At 47.7% G+C, this 17,713-nt stretch overlaps 1 long non-coding RNA gene across 13 annotated transcripts in view; it reads right to left on the bottom strand.

The window, feature by feature from the left end:
- Positions 1-17,713, bottom strand: part of LOC126961609 (uncharacterized) — a 205,926-nt gene that overhangs the window by 69,941 nt on the left and 118,272 nt on the right. Inside the window, exon 4 of one of the 13 annotated variants that reach the window (XR_007728350.1) lies at positions 11,040-15,048. The exons of the other annotated variants lie outside the window; for them this stretch is intronic. This is a non-coding gene — a long non-coding RNA (uncharacterized LOC126961609). The remainder of the gene's footprint in view (positions 1-11,039; positions 15,049-17,713) is intronic. 13 annotated transcript variants of the gene reach the window in all.

Here is a 17,713-nt window from a genome sequence, read left to right on the forward strand (position 1 = left end):
TACCAGGTGGCCTTGAAATATTTTCCTGCAGAAAAATTCCCTAACAGAAAAAAAAAATTCAGCTTACATTAAATGACAAAAACTGGTCACAAAACCAGAGGAGCCTATTCTTTAGTTTTTCAAATATATGTACATGCAAGAATCTGTATTTAATATGAAATGAAATATGTATGAAAAGTATATGAAATGCATTACATATGTACCTAATATAATAGGTATGCACTGTTATGTCCATATAAACTACTATTACATATGGTTATAAACTAGCAATTCTAGTGTGTGTAGGGGTATGCATACGTGTGTGTACATGTGCACACATGAGTATATACACTGGTAGGATAAAAAGGTTTTTTTAATTTTTCTTTTTCTTAAGATGGCATCTTATTCTGTCACCCAAGCTGGAGTGCACTGGCACGGTCACAACTCACTGCAGCCTCTAACTCCCAGGCTCAAGTGATCCTTCCTCTTCAGCCACCAAGTAGCTGAAACTGCAGGCCCACCACCATGTCCAGCTAATTTTTTAAAAAATTTTTTGTAGAGACAGGATGTCACTCTGTTGCTCAGGCTGGTCTCAAGCTGCTGGGCTCAAGCCATCCTCCTATCTCAGCCTCCCAAAGTGCTGAGATTACAGGCGCAAGCCACAGCACCCAGCAACGAGTGTTTGTTTGTTTGTTTGTTTGTTTGTTTGTTTGTCTCGCTCTGTTGACCAGGCTGTCGTGCAGTGGTGTGATCTCAGCTCACTGCAACCTCTGCCTCCCAGGTTCAAGTGATTCTCCTGCCTCAGCCTCCTGAGTAGCTGGGACTACAGGTGAGCGCCACCACGCTCAGTTAATTTTTGTATTTTTAGTAGAGACGGGGTTTCACCGTGTTGGTCAGGCTGGTCTCGAACTTCTGACCTCGTGAAGCACCCACCTTGGCCTCCCAAAGTGCTGGGATTACAGACGTGAGCCACCGCACCTGATCACAATGAGTATTTTTTAAGTTTTCTTTCACTTATCTGAATTTCTTAAATTGTGCAGTAAGCATGTACTACTTTTGAAATTTAGAAAACAGGAGGCCAGGCACAATGACTCACACCTGTAATCCCAGCACTTTGGGAGGATGAGGTAGGCAGGTTGCTTGAGCCCAGGCGTTCGAGACCAGCCTGGGCAACATAGTGAGACCTCATTTCCAGCAAAAAAAAAAAAAAGTCAAAAAATTAACTGAGGGTGGTGCTGGGCACCTGTGGTCCCAGCTATTTGGGAGGCTGAGGTGGGAGGATTGCTTGAGTTTGGGAAGTCAAGGCTGCAGTAAGCAGCGATAGACCCACTGTACTCTACAAAAAATAAAATAAAATAAAATAAAAAATTAACCAGCCATGGTGGTGGTGCTATATTCCCAAGAGCTGCTTGGGAGGCTGAGGTGGGAGGATTACCTGAGTCCAGGAGTTTGAGACCAGCCTGGGCAACATAGTAAGACTCCATCTCTATAAAAAATAAAAAATTAGCCAGGTGCAGTGTTGTGTGCCTGTAGTCCCAACTGCTTGGGAGGCTGAGGTGGGAGGATTGCTTGAGTCCAGGAGGTCAAGGCTGCAGTGAGTTGAGGTCACATCACTGCAATCCAGCCTGGGTGACAGAGCAAGTCCCTGTCCCCAAAATAATAATAATAAATAACATTTAAAAATTTAAAAATAGGAACAGGAGACCCCTCTTTCACACATGAGTCTTTTAGGCTCTGATGCTCCTCAGCTACTAGAACGATGATACCCACATGTTAACAGTGCTTCCAATTCCTGTTGAAGGCTTAGCTTGCAACGTGCTAACCTAGGGTATTCATCACCCTTCACTGTGCCGGTGAACTGGGTGCTCTATGCTCCCCACTTACAGAAGAGAAAACTGAGGCACGAAGCAGATAGGCCCCTAGCTAGAGATGGCAGAGTGAGGTGCTTGACACTCATCTGAAGCCAAAGCCAGTGCTCCTACCCTCTGCCCAGTCCTGCCTCTTCTCAGAGAGCTGAGAACCCAGCCAGGCTATTCCTGCTGCCAGTTCTCCTTTATGGAGACACAGGCTGTGGGAGGTACTGCCTGAGACAAACCAGAGGGTTTCACTATGGAGAACAGGGAGCCTGGGAAAGGACTCTGGGCTGTGGGAACAGCCCCAGCCGGCGGCTCTGGATGCAATGCCCATGCCAGCCGAGGAGAACGTCCAGGCATTTCTGTCCCCAAGTGAATGGGCCTGGGAGCAGCCAGGTCCCAGGAGCCAGAAAGGCGGGAAGCAGCTGCCAGCGCGCCGGCACCAGCACCCTGCCTTGCGCGCTCGGGCTAGCTTGGTTGGCTGCCTGTCAAGGCTTCAAAGGAGTGTGCAAAGCAGGCTGGGGGACCTGGCTGGACTGGTTTCCCTGAAACTGAGGTGGCTGAACAAAAGGAGGCCGTGTGGGCTGATTTGGCGGGATCCCGTGGTGGGACGGAGGGCAGGAAGCAGGAGACAGCAGTGGGAGGGCTGGGCAGAGAGACAAGGTGCACTTGGCACTGGGCAGCCTACGCCTGCAGGAGGGGACTGAACACTAACCGGGGGCCTCAGGTAGGGCCCACATACAACGGAAACAGGCTCAGGGAAGGCTGTGCCTTGGCAGGGGATGGCCAGCAAAGTGCAAACTCTTGTCCTGGTTAAACTCCAAGGGATTAGGTGCAGCATCTGTGCATTCTGGGAAATTCATTCAGTCATTTCTCCATTCATCCAACAGTGGCTGAACACTCACCATGAGCCAGCACTCAGTAGTGCTGAGAACCTAGCTGGGGGCCGGAACACCAGGGCCCCTACCTTGCCCACCTTGCATGGTGCCAACAGCCCAGGGAGGTGAGAACCCAGGGTCTCTCCAGGATGAAGAGAGGGCAGAGACTTGTCACGTGGCACAGAGCACAGACACAATGCCTGGGCTCCCTGGTGATTCCATCACTGACTCTGGGACTCAAAGCCTATGACTTCATCCCCTGAGCCTCAGTGCCCATCATATACTATATGCTCAGTAAGTGTTGGCCAGGCAGTCAAGCACATCAGTGCATGGGTAAGAGCAGGTAAACCCAGGATATAGGATGCTTGTCCCCACCCAAGTTCTCTTCTGACTGCATCCTGCCCATTCCCAAGGGAATCACCACCTTGTGGATGAGAGATTCCACTCTCCAGGGACCTCGAACAGTGAAGTCCTGAGCACAGGGCCTGACACTCTAGGTATCCAGCCAACGGGAGCCACTGTTAGTGCTGCCGGGGAACGCAACAAGGGGAGAAGGAGTCACTTGACTTCAGAGCCACACAGGCAGGTTGGAACCCAGATCCAAGGGACTCAGAGCCTGGTTCCTTCCTCAACTTCAAGCCAGCACCAAAGAGAAGGTCACAACCTGGCCTCTGTCTCTGAGATTCTTACGTAAGAACAGAGAGAGATCCACACATAAATGGAAGTGGGGGGACTGTGCATGGTGTCTTGTAATCAACGGTCATGACAGATGACCCATTAGAGAACTCAAGAAGATCAAGGAAGGCAAAGAGAGGGGCTGGGAGATGGCAGACAAGAACGTCTCAGTGCACAAGCCTGGGAGTCAGGGGTCCCAGAATCTGCTTCAGACTCTGCCAACTCTTCTATGGAATGAGAACAGTCATGTTCCCCACAGAGCGTCTTCTCATTTGGTAAATGAGAGGGCAAGAGCAGAGGATCCACAAGGTCTTTCTTTGCACACTATAGTTCTGTGCTTCCAGAGGAAGGGTAGGTGGGAGACTATAAGGAGAAGGCCAATATTTGAACATTTCTGGCCTCTTGAACAGGACCAGCAGAGCTGGAACAGCTTTGGGTGCTGCCTGCCTTCCCAGGGGTCCAGTCAGCCTCCTCACCCTCCAGCCTGCCCTGGCGCAGCCGATCTCGGTAGGAAGCCAATGTGGCATGCAGAGAGCCAGGTTGCAGAGACGGAGACAGAGGGATCTGGGCTCGTTTTCTATCCACTGCTCGATGTGGGGCTTGGGGAAAGATATTTGTCCTCTGTGATCCTCAGCTTCCTAGGGTGTAAATATGGACTAGAATAACACTTGCTGCAAAAGGCTGTCAGAGAGATTAAATGAGAGCCCAAGCAAAAAGCAGCTCAGAGAAACATGAATTCCTCTCTCCCGACTTTCACTTTATTTGAGCACAAGCCCTTTGAATAAAAATAAATAAATAAATAAGTCTTCTTAAATGTCCACTACTACAAAACAAGAGTGAATCAGAAAGAAGGCTGGGGCTGGGTACAGTGGCTCACGCCTGTAATCCCAGCACTTTGGGAGGCTGAGGCAGGTGGATCACTTGAGGTCAGGAGTATGAGACCAGCTTGGCCAACATGGTGAAACCTCATCTCTACTAAAATTGCAAAAATTAGCTGGGTGTGGTGGTGCACACCTGTAATCCCAGCTACTCTGGCAGGAGAATCGCTTGAACCCTGGAGGCAGAGGTTGCAGTGAGCTGAGATCACGACATTGCACCCCAGCCTGGACAACAAAGCAAGACTCTGTCTCAAAAGCAAAAAACAAGGCGGCTGGATTTTCATAAGGAAGATCTGGGCTCCAGTCTCTGCTTTGATACTTATTCTACATTAAGGCACTGGGGAAGCTACTCAAGCTCTCTTGGCCTCAGTTGCCTTACCTGTAAAATGGGGCTAAAAAGAAAGCTCCATTCACAGGGTTTGGGAGACATTAAGTGAGCTAACGTATGTGAAAATGCTTTGCAAATCAGGAAGCTTTCAACTCGTTAATTATTGCAGTGCTGTCTTAGTAAGGCAGGTCCTCTTGTAAGACACAGCCTTGGAAACAGTCTCTCACATGGTTCCAAAAGGAAGGGAGCTGTATTGAGATTCTGCATGAATTTAAATCTTCCTTAACATCTAATCAAAGGCAGGCAGTATGGCAAATTCTTTCTGATGTGGCCCAAATGGTCTGGGAATGGTGCAAGACTGGGCATTTGGAGAAGGGTGCCTGCGGTGAGCTGGATAGGAGAGACTCTCCTCTGAGGGCTGAAGGTGCCTGGTGCAGGGCTCTCAGGCATTTTGCCAGTGTTTGTTCTGCGCACACTGCAGGGACCTCCTGTCTTCTCCTCTGGGTACATTAGGTGACAATGGGATTATTACCTGCCTGACAGGTAGTTGAGAGAGAGGGGTACAAACAGGGCAAGAAACAGCTCCTCAGAGAAGCTGCCAGCCCAGCAGCTGGCCCCCGAGGCCCGGAACACCCAGGGTGCAACGACGGAAGGCATCCTGCTTCTGTACCCCAAACCACTGAGCAAACACACAAGTGTGGCAGGTGCCCAGGGCTGCCAGCCAAGTAGGGCTCCTGCTTGGCCAGCACCAGTCCAACCAGCTCCCTGGCACTGCTCCCACTCTCTGATCTGGCAGGCAGAACAAAGGATAGGTAGATGCTGGGGCAGCCAGCAAGAGGGGCTTCTCTCCTCAGTTCCTTGGAGGTGTCGTCTGGAAATGGCACATCTGGGGTGGGGCACAGTGGGTGACCCCTGTCATCCCAACACTTTGAGAGGCCAAGATGGGATTGCTTGAGGCCAGGAGTTTGAGACCAGCCTGGTCAACACAGCGAGACCCCACCTCCATAAAAATGAATGAATGAATGAATGAATGAATGAATGAATGAGAAATGGAACACCTGCAGCTAGCCAGCCCTCAGGCCTCCTCCCAAAAGGCACCCTCCTCATGATGCTAACTTGCTTCCCTGAAGAGAGCACAAGAGCGTAGGAGCAGCTCAGTGTTCCACAGTGCGTCTTTTGTTGTTAAACTATAGTGCTTCTTTTAAGGTGCTCACCTGGAGACCTAGAAACTGATAATGCCTCCACGGGAAACTTTTGTTTTTATTTGAGACAGGGTCTTACTCTGTCACCCAGGAAGGAGTGCAGTGACACAATCACAGCTCGCTGCAGCCTGGACTTTCCTGGGCCCAGGTGATCCTCCTACCTTAACCTCCTGAGCAGCTGGGACTACAGGCACGCACCAGCACACCAGGCTACTTTCTGTTATTTTTTGTAGAAACGGGGTCTCGCCATGTTGCCCAGGCTGATCTGGAATTCCTGGGCTCAAACCATCCACCTGCCTTGGCCTCCCAAATTGCTCCCCAAGGTGCCGGGATTACAGGCATGAGCCACTGTGCCAGCCGTCCATAAGCAACTTGTATCCAGGAATTTCAGTGACACCCAATGGCCCATGGGATCTCAGCAAGTCACACCACGGGCCCTGGAAGGGGTATCAGGTAATCTGGTTACACTGACTGCCGTGTAGCCGTGGGCAGGCCACTTCCATTCACAGATGCAATTCCTTCATTGATAAACTGAGGAGCTTCGCCTGGATGCCTGCTATGGGCTCTGCAGACTGTGATGCGGTGTAAGAGGCTGTCCTTTGCTGTCAGGTAGCTCTGGATCTAGAAGTTTGTGCTGTTACCCCCTTAGCTGTGTGCTTTCTGATCATCTATTTGATGTCTCTGAGCTGTTGTGTCCCCTTTAAAAACCAGGAGAGCAATTCCTCCATGCAGAATAGATAAGAAGTGCCTGGTGTGGAGCAAATGCCCAAAATAGGGGGACTGCTATTTCTTTTGTTCACTCGTGCTATGTTCTCAAACTGATACCGATGTCAAGCTATTTTCTCCTTGAAGAATGTAACAGGCTTGACTTGAAGCCAGAGACCCAAATTACTCCATGGATCAATCGACATCTCACATAAAACTAGGGACCTGGCTACTTCACATCACTCTCTCTGAACGTACAGTAAATGGCATTTCCACTCTTAAAGAATATCAAGGAATGGCAGTGATCGCAGCCTGTTAGAGATGTTCTGAATAGAGAAATCAGGTGCAAAGGGGTTACATAATTTATCCTTATAAGACCATTCAGTCATTCCAAAAGTAGTTGATGCACCAAGCGATGCATGTGGCACTAACCAACCCATGTCCTGGTCCGATTTGAATCCAATACTTATTACTATTGTAATAAGCCATCCAATAGTTATCACTGATGCTCCCACTGTGTCTATCACCAAAACAATGCTTCACAACAAGCTTGGTGGCATAAGCTCTGAGTGTCCACATATCTGTGTGGTCAAGCAGGTAGCTTTGGTGATCTTGGCTGGGCTCACATGGAGGTCTAGGAGTTGGCTGGCTGTCAACTGATCTAGGTTGGTGTCAACTAGGACCATTAGAAAACCTGAGTTATGTATGTCCTATGTGTCACTCTTTTTTCTCCTGGAACCAGTGACTAGCCCTGAAACCCCTTTTCATGGTGATTAAAGAGAATCAACAGTGGACATGGAAACAGTTTTTCAAAGCTCCGCTTGCAGCCGGACACAGTGGCTCATGCCTGTAATCCCAGCACTTTGGGAAGCCAATGTGGGCAGATCACCTGAGGTCAGGAGTTCAAGATCAGCCTAGCCAACATGGTGAAACTCTGTCTCTACTAAAAATAACAAAAAATTAGCCAGGTGTGGTGGCGCACTCCTATAATTCCAGCTACATGGGAGGCTGAGGCATGAGAATTGCTTGAACCCAGGAGGTGGAGTTTGCGGTGAGCCAAGACCATGCCACTGTACTCCAGCCTGGGCCACAGTGCGGGACTCTGTCTCAAAAAAAAAAAAAGAAGCTCAGCTTGCATCATGTCTGCTAACAGCTCATGAGACACAGTCAGTCCAAAATGAATACAGGGAATGAGTGAAGAGTTAGGGCCATTCCTGTAATCAATTCACCACGTCATTTTATAGATGAAGAAGGGAAAGTCCTTATAATTATGGTACTTATATAAAGTTACTGAGCTCAGTGTCTGAGTCAGGATTTGAACTTGGGCTATTTCAACTGTACCAAGTCCCATGCTGCTGCCATCAGATATCATGGGCACAAAGGAGAGGCAGCAAAAACTTGGAAGGACAAGAGTGAACCTGACACCAGATTTGGCCTTGCCAGGAATTCTCCAGTGCATCTTATGTGTGGAAGGCCTCTGTGAGTGCAGGGAAATGCCTTCCTGGCCCGGGTGGAGATCTAGCACAAGCTCTGGTCAACAAAAGCTATCCTCACCCTACACAGAATGAAAGCAAATAGCATTGAATTAAATAGCTGCAATCAACCAGCAGCTTTATTTGGGAGAGTGGATATGAATTAAGCAGTTCCTCAGAGAAGAATGCAACTTTCCCTTTATTTCTAAGCCCCATAAATCCAGGGTAAAGGCCAAGCTTAGACTCCAAGTTAATTGATCCACTCCCACCCCCTCCCCACCTTAAAATGTCCTGGTTTTACTGGGGGTAAGGAGAGCACATTGTAACCCACCTCCACACAGGGCCTGCAGCTCTGCTGGGTTGACATAGGAAAGAAAAGGCCAAACAAGGTCCAGAGCTGACACCCAGCATCTGATTCAGTGGTTCTGGGCAGAAGCACAGAAGCTTACTTTTTTTTTTTTTTTTTTTTTTTTTTTGAAACAGAGTCTTGCTCTGTGGCCCAGGCTGGGGTGCAGTGGCATGATCTCGGCTCACTGCAACCTCTGTCTCCCGAGTTCAAGCGATTCTCATGCCTCAGCATCCCAAAGAGCTGGGATTACAGGCACGTAATGCTTCCCCACCCTTGCACTCTCCCGCACTCCCAGAACCTTTTGTAATGCCACAAACATAATGATGCATGCCATCTGAGCTCAGATGCTAATCAAGAAGGAAGGAGAAAGGACACTGAAGACCTCTCTGCCATATTAGGCATATTGCCTGCAGTTGCTCATTAAAATAGCACATAAATGAGTATTTATTTGGTTCTTTTTGCACTATTTTAAGATGAATGTCTCCAAGGACTTGAAAAATCCCAGGAGTATTTTTAGCACACTCGCCCTGCAACAGCATTTCTGTTTGTGGGGGCTGCTTACACTGAGTATAAAGATGGCCGAGACATTGGCACACAATATTTTTTTCTATTAGAGAATTGCTATCACAATTTTGTGATTATAGCTAACACATATTAAACATGTTATTATCGTGGATTAGCTCATTTAATCCATACAATAATGCTATGAGTTTGGGATTACTAGTGTATATATTTTACCGATGAGGAAACGGGGGCATAGAGAAGTTAAGTGAGTTGCCCAAGGTTGCGAAGCTAGTGAGTACTAGAACCCAATTTTAAATCCAGGCAGTTTGGCTGTAAATCCTGCAGCCTTATGGCCTCTGAGCTATAATGCCTTCCTCTACTGCTTCCATTTTGGTCCACTCATGAGAGAGACAAAATCCCTTTGTCACTGGGTCAACGTCATTATCATTGACGTTATTGCTACAGTTTATTGTTTGTGACTATTTTTAACACTTCACATGTGTACAGGGCTTTAAAATTTTAAAGGCTTTTCTCTTAATTCTCACACTGGATAGCTGCATGGATGTGAGGTCGGTGAATGAGGCAAGGATGATTCTGTCTCATGGACGGTCCCCAGTGAAATGACAAAGTCCAAAGTCACAATCCCACAGAACCTTCTGGCCCCAAATCTCCTTCTCCCCAGGCTGGTATGCCCTCCTTCCACAAGGACTGCCCCCATCCGAGCCCCCTCCCACCTCAACTCCAAATGCTGCTGTTCCCACCTGGAGATACTCACACAGGCCTGAATTGGAAATTATGGTATTTGCTTTAGTGTTTCATTTTTGGTCTGTGAGTTTCCTATTTGTGGGTGTTTAGCCTCTGTTTTGATAGGTAGGCCCATTTTCTTCCTTTTTTTTTTTTTTTTTCCTATTTTCCCCAACCTGGGAAACACGGGGTAGGGAGATGGAAAAAATCTTTCCATCTTACATCCTAGGAAAGTTTGCCAAGGAGTCCGTCCTGACAGCTGCTGGCTGGAGGCCCATCCCCAGCCTCAGAAGCCACGTCTGTAGTGAGCATTCTGCAGGGTGAGCCAGTGGTCAGCCCAGGGCTCTCTGTGGTAGACCTGGGCACTGAAGGACGCAGGCAGGCCTGGCCTGGAGTGTGTCTTAGAAAATACACAGTTTCTTTGGTTCTCAACTCTGTCCCCACTGCTGGGAAGATGAGTATTTCCCATTCCCAATCCTGTCCCTTCCTCCATCTTCATTACTTTCAATAGTTACACAGGAAGTTCTTTTCCCTCCGGTAAAGATGGTCATCACATTTTTTTTAAGCCTGGGTGTCGACATTTTCTTTAAATCCCCGAGAGCTTTGACACAAGCCTATGAATCACACTGGAGAGGGGGGCGAGAGGTTGGGCTCCAGATTAGACAGGGCAGAAGTTCAAATACAGGGCTGGATCTCAGACTGGCTCTGTGACTGAGGGCACTTAGAGTCAGACAGACAGATGAGCCTTGGGCATGGTACCAGTGGTACCTCTGGGGATCCCATGAGGCTGCAGGGATGAGATGGCACAAGAGCAGGGCACTACAGGACTGGAGGAATGGAGAGACCTGGGGCTGGGGAAGCTTGGGCATACAAGGGGACAAGAGTAGAACAAAAGCACAAGAGGGAGTCCTGCGGAATCGGACTGGAAAGGCAATGCCCCTGTCCCCAGTAGAGACTGTGAAACCTAGGCTGGGGGATGTGCCCCGGATTCAGTTGGAACGGGAAGCCCACAGGATGTCAGTAGCTAGGGAGCGATGGAAGCAAAGCCACACTCCAGGAAGATGCATCTGGAGGCAGTGTGAAGGATGGTTGGGCAGAGGGAGGGCCGGGAGTTGAGAAGACCCCTAAGGAAGCTACCAAAACATCCCAGGGGTCTGAAATAGGAAGCCAAGGCCTACATTGCAGTGGTAAAAATCCAACAAGCAGTGATTATGGGCAGGTGGGGGAGATGAAGTGTTTGGAAGATGGTAGAACCTGCTCATTCAGAAGCAGCAAGGCAAGTGGGCTGAGACACGTGTAAGTGAGCTACCGGGACTTGAGAGTCCCCTGCGAAGGTGCAAACATGCTTTGGAAGTGAGAAAACAGGGGCCTGGAGCCTGCATTCCCAAACACTAGGATTCTGTATTAATTTTCTACAGCCACTATAACAAATTACTACAAACTCAGTGGCTTAAAACAATACATATAATTACCTCAGTGCTCCTTAGGTCAGAGAGTGGGTTGGCTCAGCTGGCTTCCCTGCTCCTGGTTCACGAAGCTGAATTCAAGGTGACAGCGGACTGGACTCCTATCAGGAGGTTCTGGAAGGATCCTCTTCCAAACTTATTCATGTTCTGAAATCAGTTCCCTGCAGCTGTAGGATTGGGGGGGTCCCCATTTCTCTGTTGGCTGTTAGCTAGGGGCCACCCTTAGCAACCAGTCTCTCCCTCCAGTTCCTACAAGTGGGCCCCACATTTCAGAGCCAGCAGTGGCACATCAAATCCTTCTCACACTTAGAATCGTTCACGGCATCTTCCTCAGCACAGTCAGAGAAAATCTCTGCTTTTTAAGGGCCCATGTGATTGGATTGGGCCCACCTGGATAACCAAGGATAATCTCCCTATTAGAAGTCAATTGATTCGTAACCTTAATTACATCTGCAAAGTTCCCTTTGCCATATAAAGTAACATATTCATTCATAGGCATAACATCAGAGATTAGGGCGTGGGCATCTTTAGAGGGCCATTCTGTTTACCAGAACTTCTCTGCTTCTCTGCAGGAAACAGGCTGAGACATCACACAATAAACCATAAGGTGCAGAGAGCCCTGTCACAGAAGGAGGCCTGGGTTCTAAGCATCATTGCAGAAGAAGCACTTTACCCAGCCTCAGGGAGGGGTGGTGGAAAAGAAGAAAATCAGGAAACATTTCCCAAAAGAAAAATGAGGTTCTCTGATGGAAACTGGAATTGAACAGAGCAAAGGGATGTATCACCAGCAACGTTGATTAGGCCACAGGTTATTGGAAGAACATATTTAGAAGAAACCAGAAGCTAGAGTGAACTCCAAGTAAACGCCAAATGTGGATAGCATTGCAGGAGCTAACCTCCAAGTGCTAAGCTGCTGCCACTCCCCTCTCCTGGGGGGCCGATTCTGCCCTTCCAGAAGCAACACAGTGCGCCTTCATGGAAACTCCATCCCACAAGTGAGAGGAGCTAAGTGAATCTGCACATGCTAGTCTGGGAAGACGTGGTGATACCGTAAATAAAAATGGCATGCTTACCAATACCATTGCAAGTTTCCATATCCTGCCTCCCTCAAAATGAAGTACAAAAAGCAAACGCTGTGAGCATGTATGCACTTGCAAAAGCTGATTATTAAATATTCAAGAATTTTGCGAACTGGCTTTTAAAGCTTTGGTTGCCTGAAACCGGCTGCAGTGGGATTTCACCATTGAAATCGACAAACCTACAATTCAGGGTTTTTGTTTCTCCTCTTGAGAAGTTTAACAGTACACCACTACGTTTGCATAAATCACCAAATTGATAACAGGTATTATCTCAAGAAGGGGCGGGATGGGTTTCAAGCTGGTGTTGGTGACTCTCCCTTCTTTATATTATTAACTTTTAAAATTGGTGCAATTATAGCAATTTTTAATTTTTCCATTATCTTCCAGATGTAAAAAAATTAATAAACATAAAACAAAACCACCAGGCTGTAATTCCTCATTTTCAGAATTCTTTTCCTTGGAGGCAGCAGCAGCATCCTGGGCACCGTGGCTGCCTTCAGCTGGTCCAGACGCAGTGGCTCTGACGTTCTCTGGCAGGCGGGAAACGCTGTCTGATGGTCAGGGGCTGCTGATCACTGACGCACTGCTAAGAACTGGGCAGCCCAGGCCAGCCAGACAGCTGAGGTCTTCCCGAGAAGCTGGACACACCTCCCCAGGGAAGAGCCTTCCTCAGCTGCAGACTGAGCCACGGACCTCAGGGCTCATCTGCTGCAACCATTATGAATCATACTAGGATTATCAAGGAACAATCTTCTCCAGGATCAGCCCTTTCCCTACCATTGTCAGATTCAGGGAATTTTAAGTGGTGGAGGGAGGAGGGACGTAGCCGGTGGATTCCAGACAGCAACACTAACCGCCTGTCCTGAGGATGCAAGATTTTCTCATGTGTAAGGCTCTGCGTAACACACTCATCCTAGCACACAGGGCTTCAATGTCAGGATGCAGCCTCCTTTCCAGGAAGCCGGCTGAACACTAGGTCACAGACGAGCTGACGCTCTCCCAAGAATACACCCCCTGTTTGACCCTGACATTCACTGCTACGGTCACCTGAAGCCGAGACTTTCCATCTGGAACATTTCCGTACCGATATCCCTGGCATTTCTCCAGCACTCTTTTCCTCTGTGATGGTTTAGCCCAAGAGGCACACAGAATGACATTGCACATAGTGGTAAAGAAGCTGTTACATGTGGTGATGAAGATGTCATTACACAGCAATGAAGGGGGCTTCCAGGAGCCTAACAGAGGCAACGGAGGCACAGAGGGGCAGCTGCCCACTTCCTGGGGTGAGCAGCTACAATTTGCAGCCTGTGTGTCTGGCACAGAGCAGCTAATCATGGCATGACTGCTGATCTGCGGGTGACTTTATGTGACCTTTTACAACATCTTTTTCTTTCCTTATCATATATCGTGCCATCATATCATCATGCCATTTGCATCCTTTTCCCCATAATGGAGTCATTTTTAACCGTCATTTTCATGTTTCAATGGCTGAAGAAAGAATTCTGTGCACGTGCTGGAGGGCCTTCAACCACTCCCCTTTCACAGGAGATTGAAGCTATTTTGGAGTTTTCATGGTTATAAACACACTGCAGCCAATATTTTTGTGCACATGCGCAACAGGATTCTGAAAATGTTCTCTGAAATAAATCTACATATTCATACATTATTACAAACTCCCAGGGCACACGAGGGTAGATGTGCTGGTATTCCATCTGATCCCGGAGAACGCAGGAGATGAATGTGACCTACCGCTGGGCCACATGTGGCATCAGCCCCGATGCAAGGAGTGAGAGCCCCAGAGACCTCATCTGACACGTGGCAGGCTGTGATGGCTGCCCATATAAATGAGGCTATGTGTGTCCAAGTCCTATTAATTCATGTTAAAAAATTAAGGAGGGCTGGGTATGATGGCTCACGCCTATAATCCCAGCACTTTGGGAGGCCGAGGCAGGAGGATAACTTGAGCCCAGGAGTTCGAGACCAGCCCTGGCAACGTAGCAAGACCCCTGCCTCTAAAAAAAATTTAAAAAAGAAAAAAAATAGCACTTGGTGGCATGCACTTGTAGTCCCAGCTGCTTGGGAGGCTGAGGTGGGAGGATCACTTGAACCAAGGAGATTGAGGCTGCAGTGAGCTGTGGTCATGCCACTGCACTCCAGCCTGGGATACAGAGCAAGACTCTGTCTCAGAAACAAACAAACAAAACAAACAAAAAAAAAAAAATTAAGGAGGAGGCAGCTGGCCATGTAGTTGTGTAGACAACACATTCTTAATATCTCAGGAACCGGGCAGCAGAATCTTTGCTGTCGCAGGAACCTTCCCACTTATTCTGCTGTGGTCACTTCTGCTCCATTCTCCATCGCCCAAGGGCGAGATAATTTAATTCAGGTTAGAAATGCCTGGATTTGAGGTCCACTGGATTTGTACAGCTGTCTATATGTCCCCCGACCTCTCTGAGTCTATGCATTTCCATCTATAAGCAGGTGGGGTGACAATGGCCAAATAATCTCTAAGGGCTCCTCTCTGATGTTCTACACCATCTTGGAATCTTTTTTTTTCTTTTGAGACAGGGTCTTGCTGTGTTGCCCAGTCTTGTCTTGAATGCCTGGGCTCAAGCCATACTCCTGCCTTGGTCTCCCAAAGTGCTGGGATTACAGGTATGAGCCACCATGTCCAGCCACCATCCTGGAATCTAAGAGGATGGGAGCTGCTGACCCAGGAATGGCAGGGAACTCATCCTCATCCAGACTGAGACATCAGACCCTCCAAACTTCAAGTTTCCATAGCACTGAAGCTCTGATGAGGAAAAGCTAAGGCTTTCTGGCCAGGATAACCATTCAATTGTGAATGTTTAAAGAGCAGTACAGGCGTGACTCATCTTCGTCTCTCTCACAGCACCAGTTGTGTGGTGAACATGTAGGAGAATTCGTGCTGTCTCCTTTGTAGTGAAAACAAAACCAAAGACAATCTATAAGATACCAGCGAGGGAGGAGTTAATGTAAATCATGATCCAGCTGTAAGTGCTAGCCATTACATTCATGGTGGAGATCTATCCTTAATAACACAGAGAGATGTCCCTCACATATTTCCAAAGGGATACATTAATTTCAGGACCACACGAATGGTCCTGCGAGGCCATGGGTACCTACAAACAATCCACAAATAAGTAAGGCCATAGTTGGTGACATGTTATGCAAGGGTAGGTTCACAAACCCAACCTCATTTATTCTTAAGCAACACTAAGGTATTTATGGCAGAGAATGGTTACCATCCCCCACCTTTTTTTAAGACAGGGTCTTGGTCTGTTGCCCAGGCTGAAGTGCAATGGTGTGATCTTGGTTCAATGCAATCTCCACCTCCCAGATTCAGGTGATCTTCCCACTCAGCCTCTTAAGTAGCTGAGACCACAGGCTTGTGCCACCACACCTGGCTAATTTTTGTATTTTTCGTAGAGACGGGGTTTCACTACGTTGCCCAGGCTGATCTCCAACCCCTGAGATTAAGCAATCCTCCCACCTTGGCTTCCCAAAGACCATACCCCTTCTAAAGCTTGTCTAGAACTTATCCCTGGCAAGTGAAATGATTGTATACTACTTCCAGGAAGACATGTTTAAGAAGTGGTGTGCCTTCTTTCCTATCCTTCATCCCCGCTGCCAAGTGGAGGGACTTCGAGGTCCCAGGGATGGCAGAATAACAACATGGACTCTTCCATGTTGTTAGAGATCTTCCAGATCTCTTCTGGGTCTCCAGATCACAGAATCAAGAAAAGCCACCTAATGACCAGGAAAACCCTTCTGAATATATATGTGAGTGTGTGTGTGTGTGTGTGTGTGTATATATATATGGTTTTTTGTTTGTTTGTTTGTTTGCTTTTGTTTTTTTGTTTTTTGAGACAAAGTGTTGCTCATTCACCAGGCTGGAATGCAGTGGCACGATCTTGGCTCACTGCAACTTCCACCTCCCAGGTTCAAGTGATTTCAAGTGATTCTCCTGCCTCAGCCTCTCGAATAGCTGGATCTACAGGTGCACGCCACCATGCCCAGCTAATTTTTGTATTTTTAATAGAGACAGGGTTTCACCATGTTGGCCAGGATGGTCTCGATTTCTCGACCTTGTGATCCACCCCCTTGGCCTCCCAAAGTGCTGGGATTATAGACGTGAGCCACCATGCCCGGCCTCAAACTATTATCTGAGTTAGAAAGAGTCATCTTTTGAGCTACTAAAATATTGAGGTTTATTTGTTATGTCACCTAGAGTTACTCTAACTAAACAATCACTTCTCCGACAGGCACAGTGGCTCGCACTTATAATCCCAGCATTTTGGGAGGCTGAGATGGGCAGATCACATGAGGCCAAGCGTTTGAGACCAGCCTGGTCAACATAGTGAAAAATCAGTCTCTACTAAAAATACAAAAATTAGCTGGGTATGTTGGTGCACACCTGCAATCCCATCTACTCAGGAGGCTGAGGCATGAGAATCGCTTGAACCCAGATAGCAGAGGTTGCCATTAGCTGAGATCGCACCACTGCATTCCAGCCTGGGCAACAGAGTGAAATCCTATTTCAAAAAAAAAAAAAAAAAGAAATCTATGTCCCTTTTCTTTCTCTTAGGGAGGAAACTGAGGCTCAACGTGGTAAATTAAACTTGACAAGGATACACTGCTCATAAGGTGTTGATTCCCACTAGTTTCTTGGACAGTTTCTAAAGTCTATGATCTTTCCACAGCACCCAGCTGGTGGCATGCTAATTGCTTAAGTGCTCCTAGAGTCCAGATGAAGAAAGTTCAGGGCACAAAGACACTGAGAGTATAAAGCACTCCAGAAATAACCCACTTGCATTTGTCATTAGCTTTCCTGTCCACGTTCCCTTTGCTTAGTCAGGTTCAGTCCATCTAGAACTTCAATTTCAATAGAAACAGAGGAAGTGAATGTGGTAAGCCTTCTTGTTACTTTGAAATGGTCTAAAAAGCCCATTCTTTCTACCCACTGGGTCCCCACCTTCCCTGCCAAGTCTGTGTTCTCTGTTCGGTTCATTATCAGCACCGCCCACGGCCAGACACGGCCAGGCGGCTTCACAGAAGCCAAAGAGCTTATCAAAAATAAGTACTTTATTTGACAGTGAGACAAGATGTGCAGAGAGAGGCATTTCAAGGCCCTCACTTCTCATAATTAGTCAGCTTCTAGCAATGGTGAGAGTCTGAAGATGTCACAAAATAATGAATGACCTTCTCAAGCAGCTCCAATGAGGAAGCCTTGTTTCAGCACCTATCACAGCATTCTAGAATGTGATCATTGAGGGAGACCCTCAAAATACTGGCTAACCCCCCTTGTAGAGATGAGGATAAATTCCCAGAGAAAAGCTGTGTCGTCTGTCCGACCACTCTCTCTGTATCCACTGTGCACCTGCCATGTGTCAGGCAGTGACCTAAACCCTGGGAGGGAATAAATGCAAAAAAGACACACTCCCTCCCCTTGACAAAACAGAGCTTCACAAGAGACACTGACTCATTTATCTCAGGCCCATACATGTGTATTGCAAGGCCCACTCATGCTTGGGTCCCCACTGCTCACCAGAACAACAGCTATTACAGCAGTTACAATGG

The sequence above is a fragment of the Macaca thibetana genome, chromosome 8, assembly GCF_024542745.1.
Source record: "Macaca thibetana thibetana isolate TM-01 chromosome 8, ASM2454274v1, whole genome shotgun sequence".
NCBI classification, from domain to species: Eukaryota; Metazoa; Chordata; class Mammalia; order Primates; family Cercopithecidae; genus Macaca; species Macaca thibetana.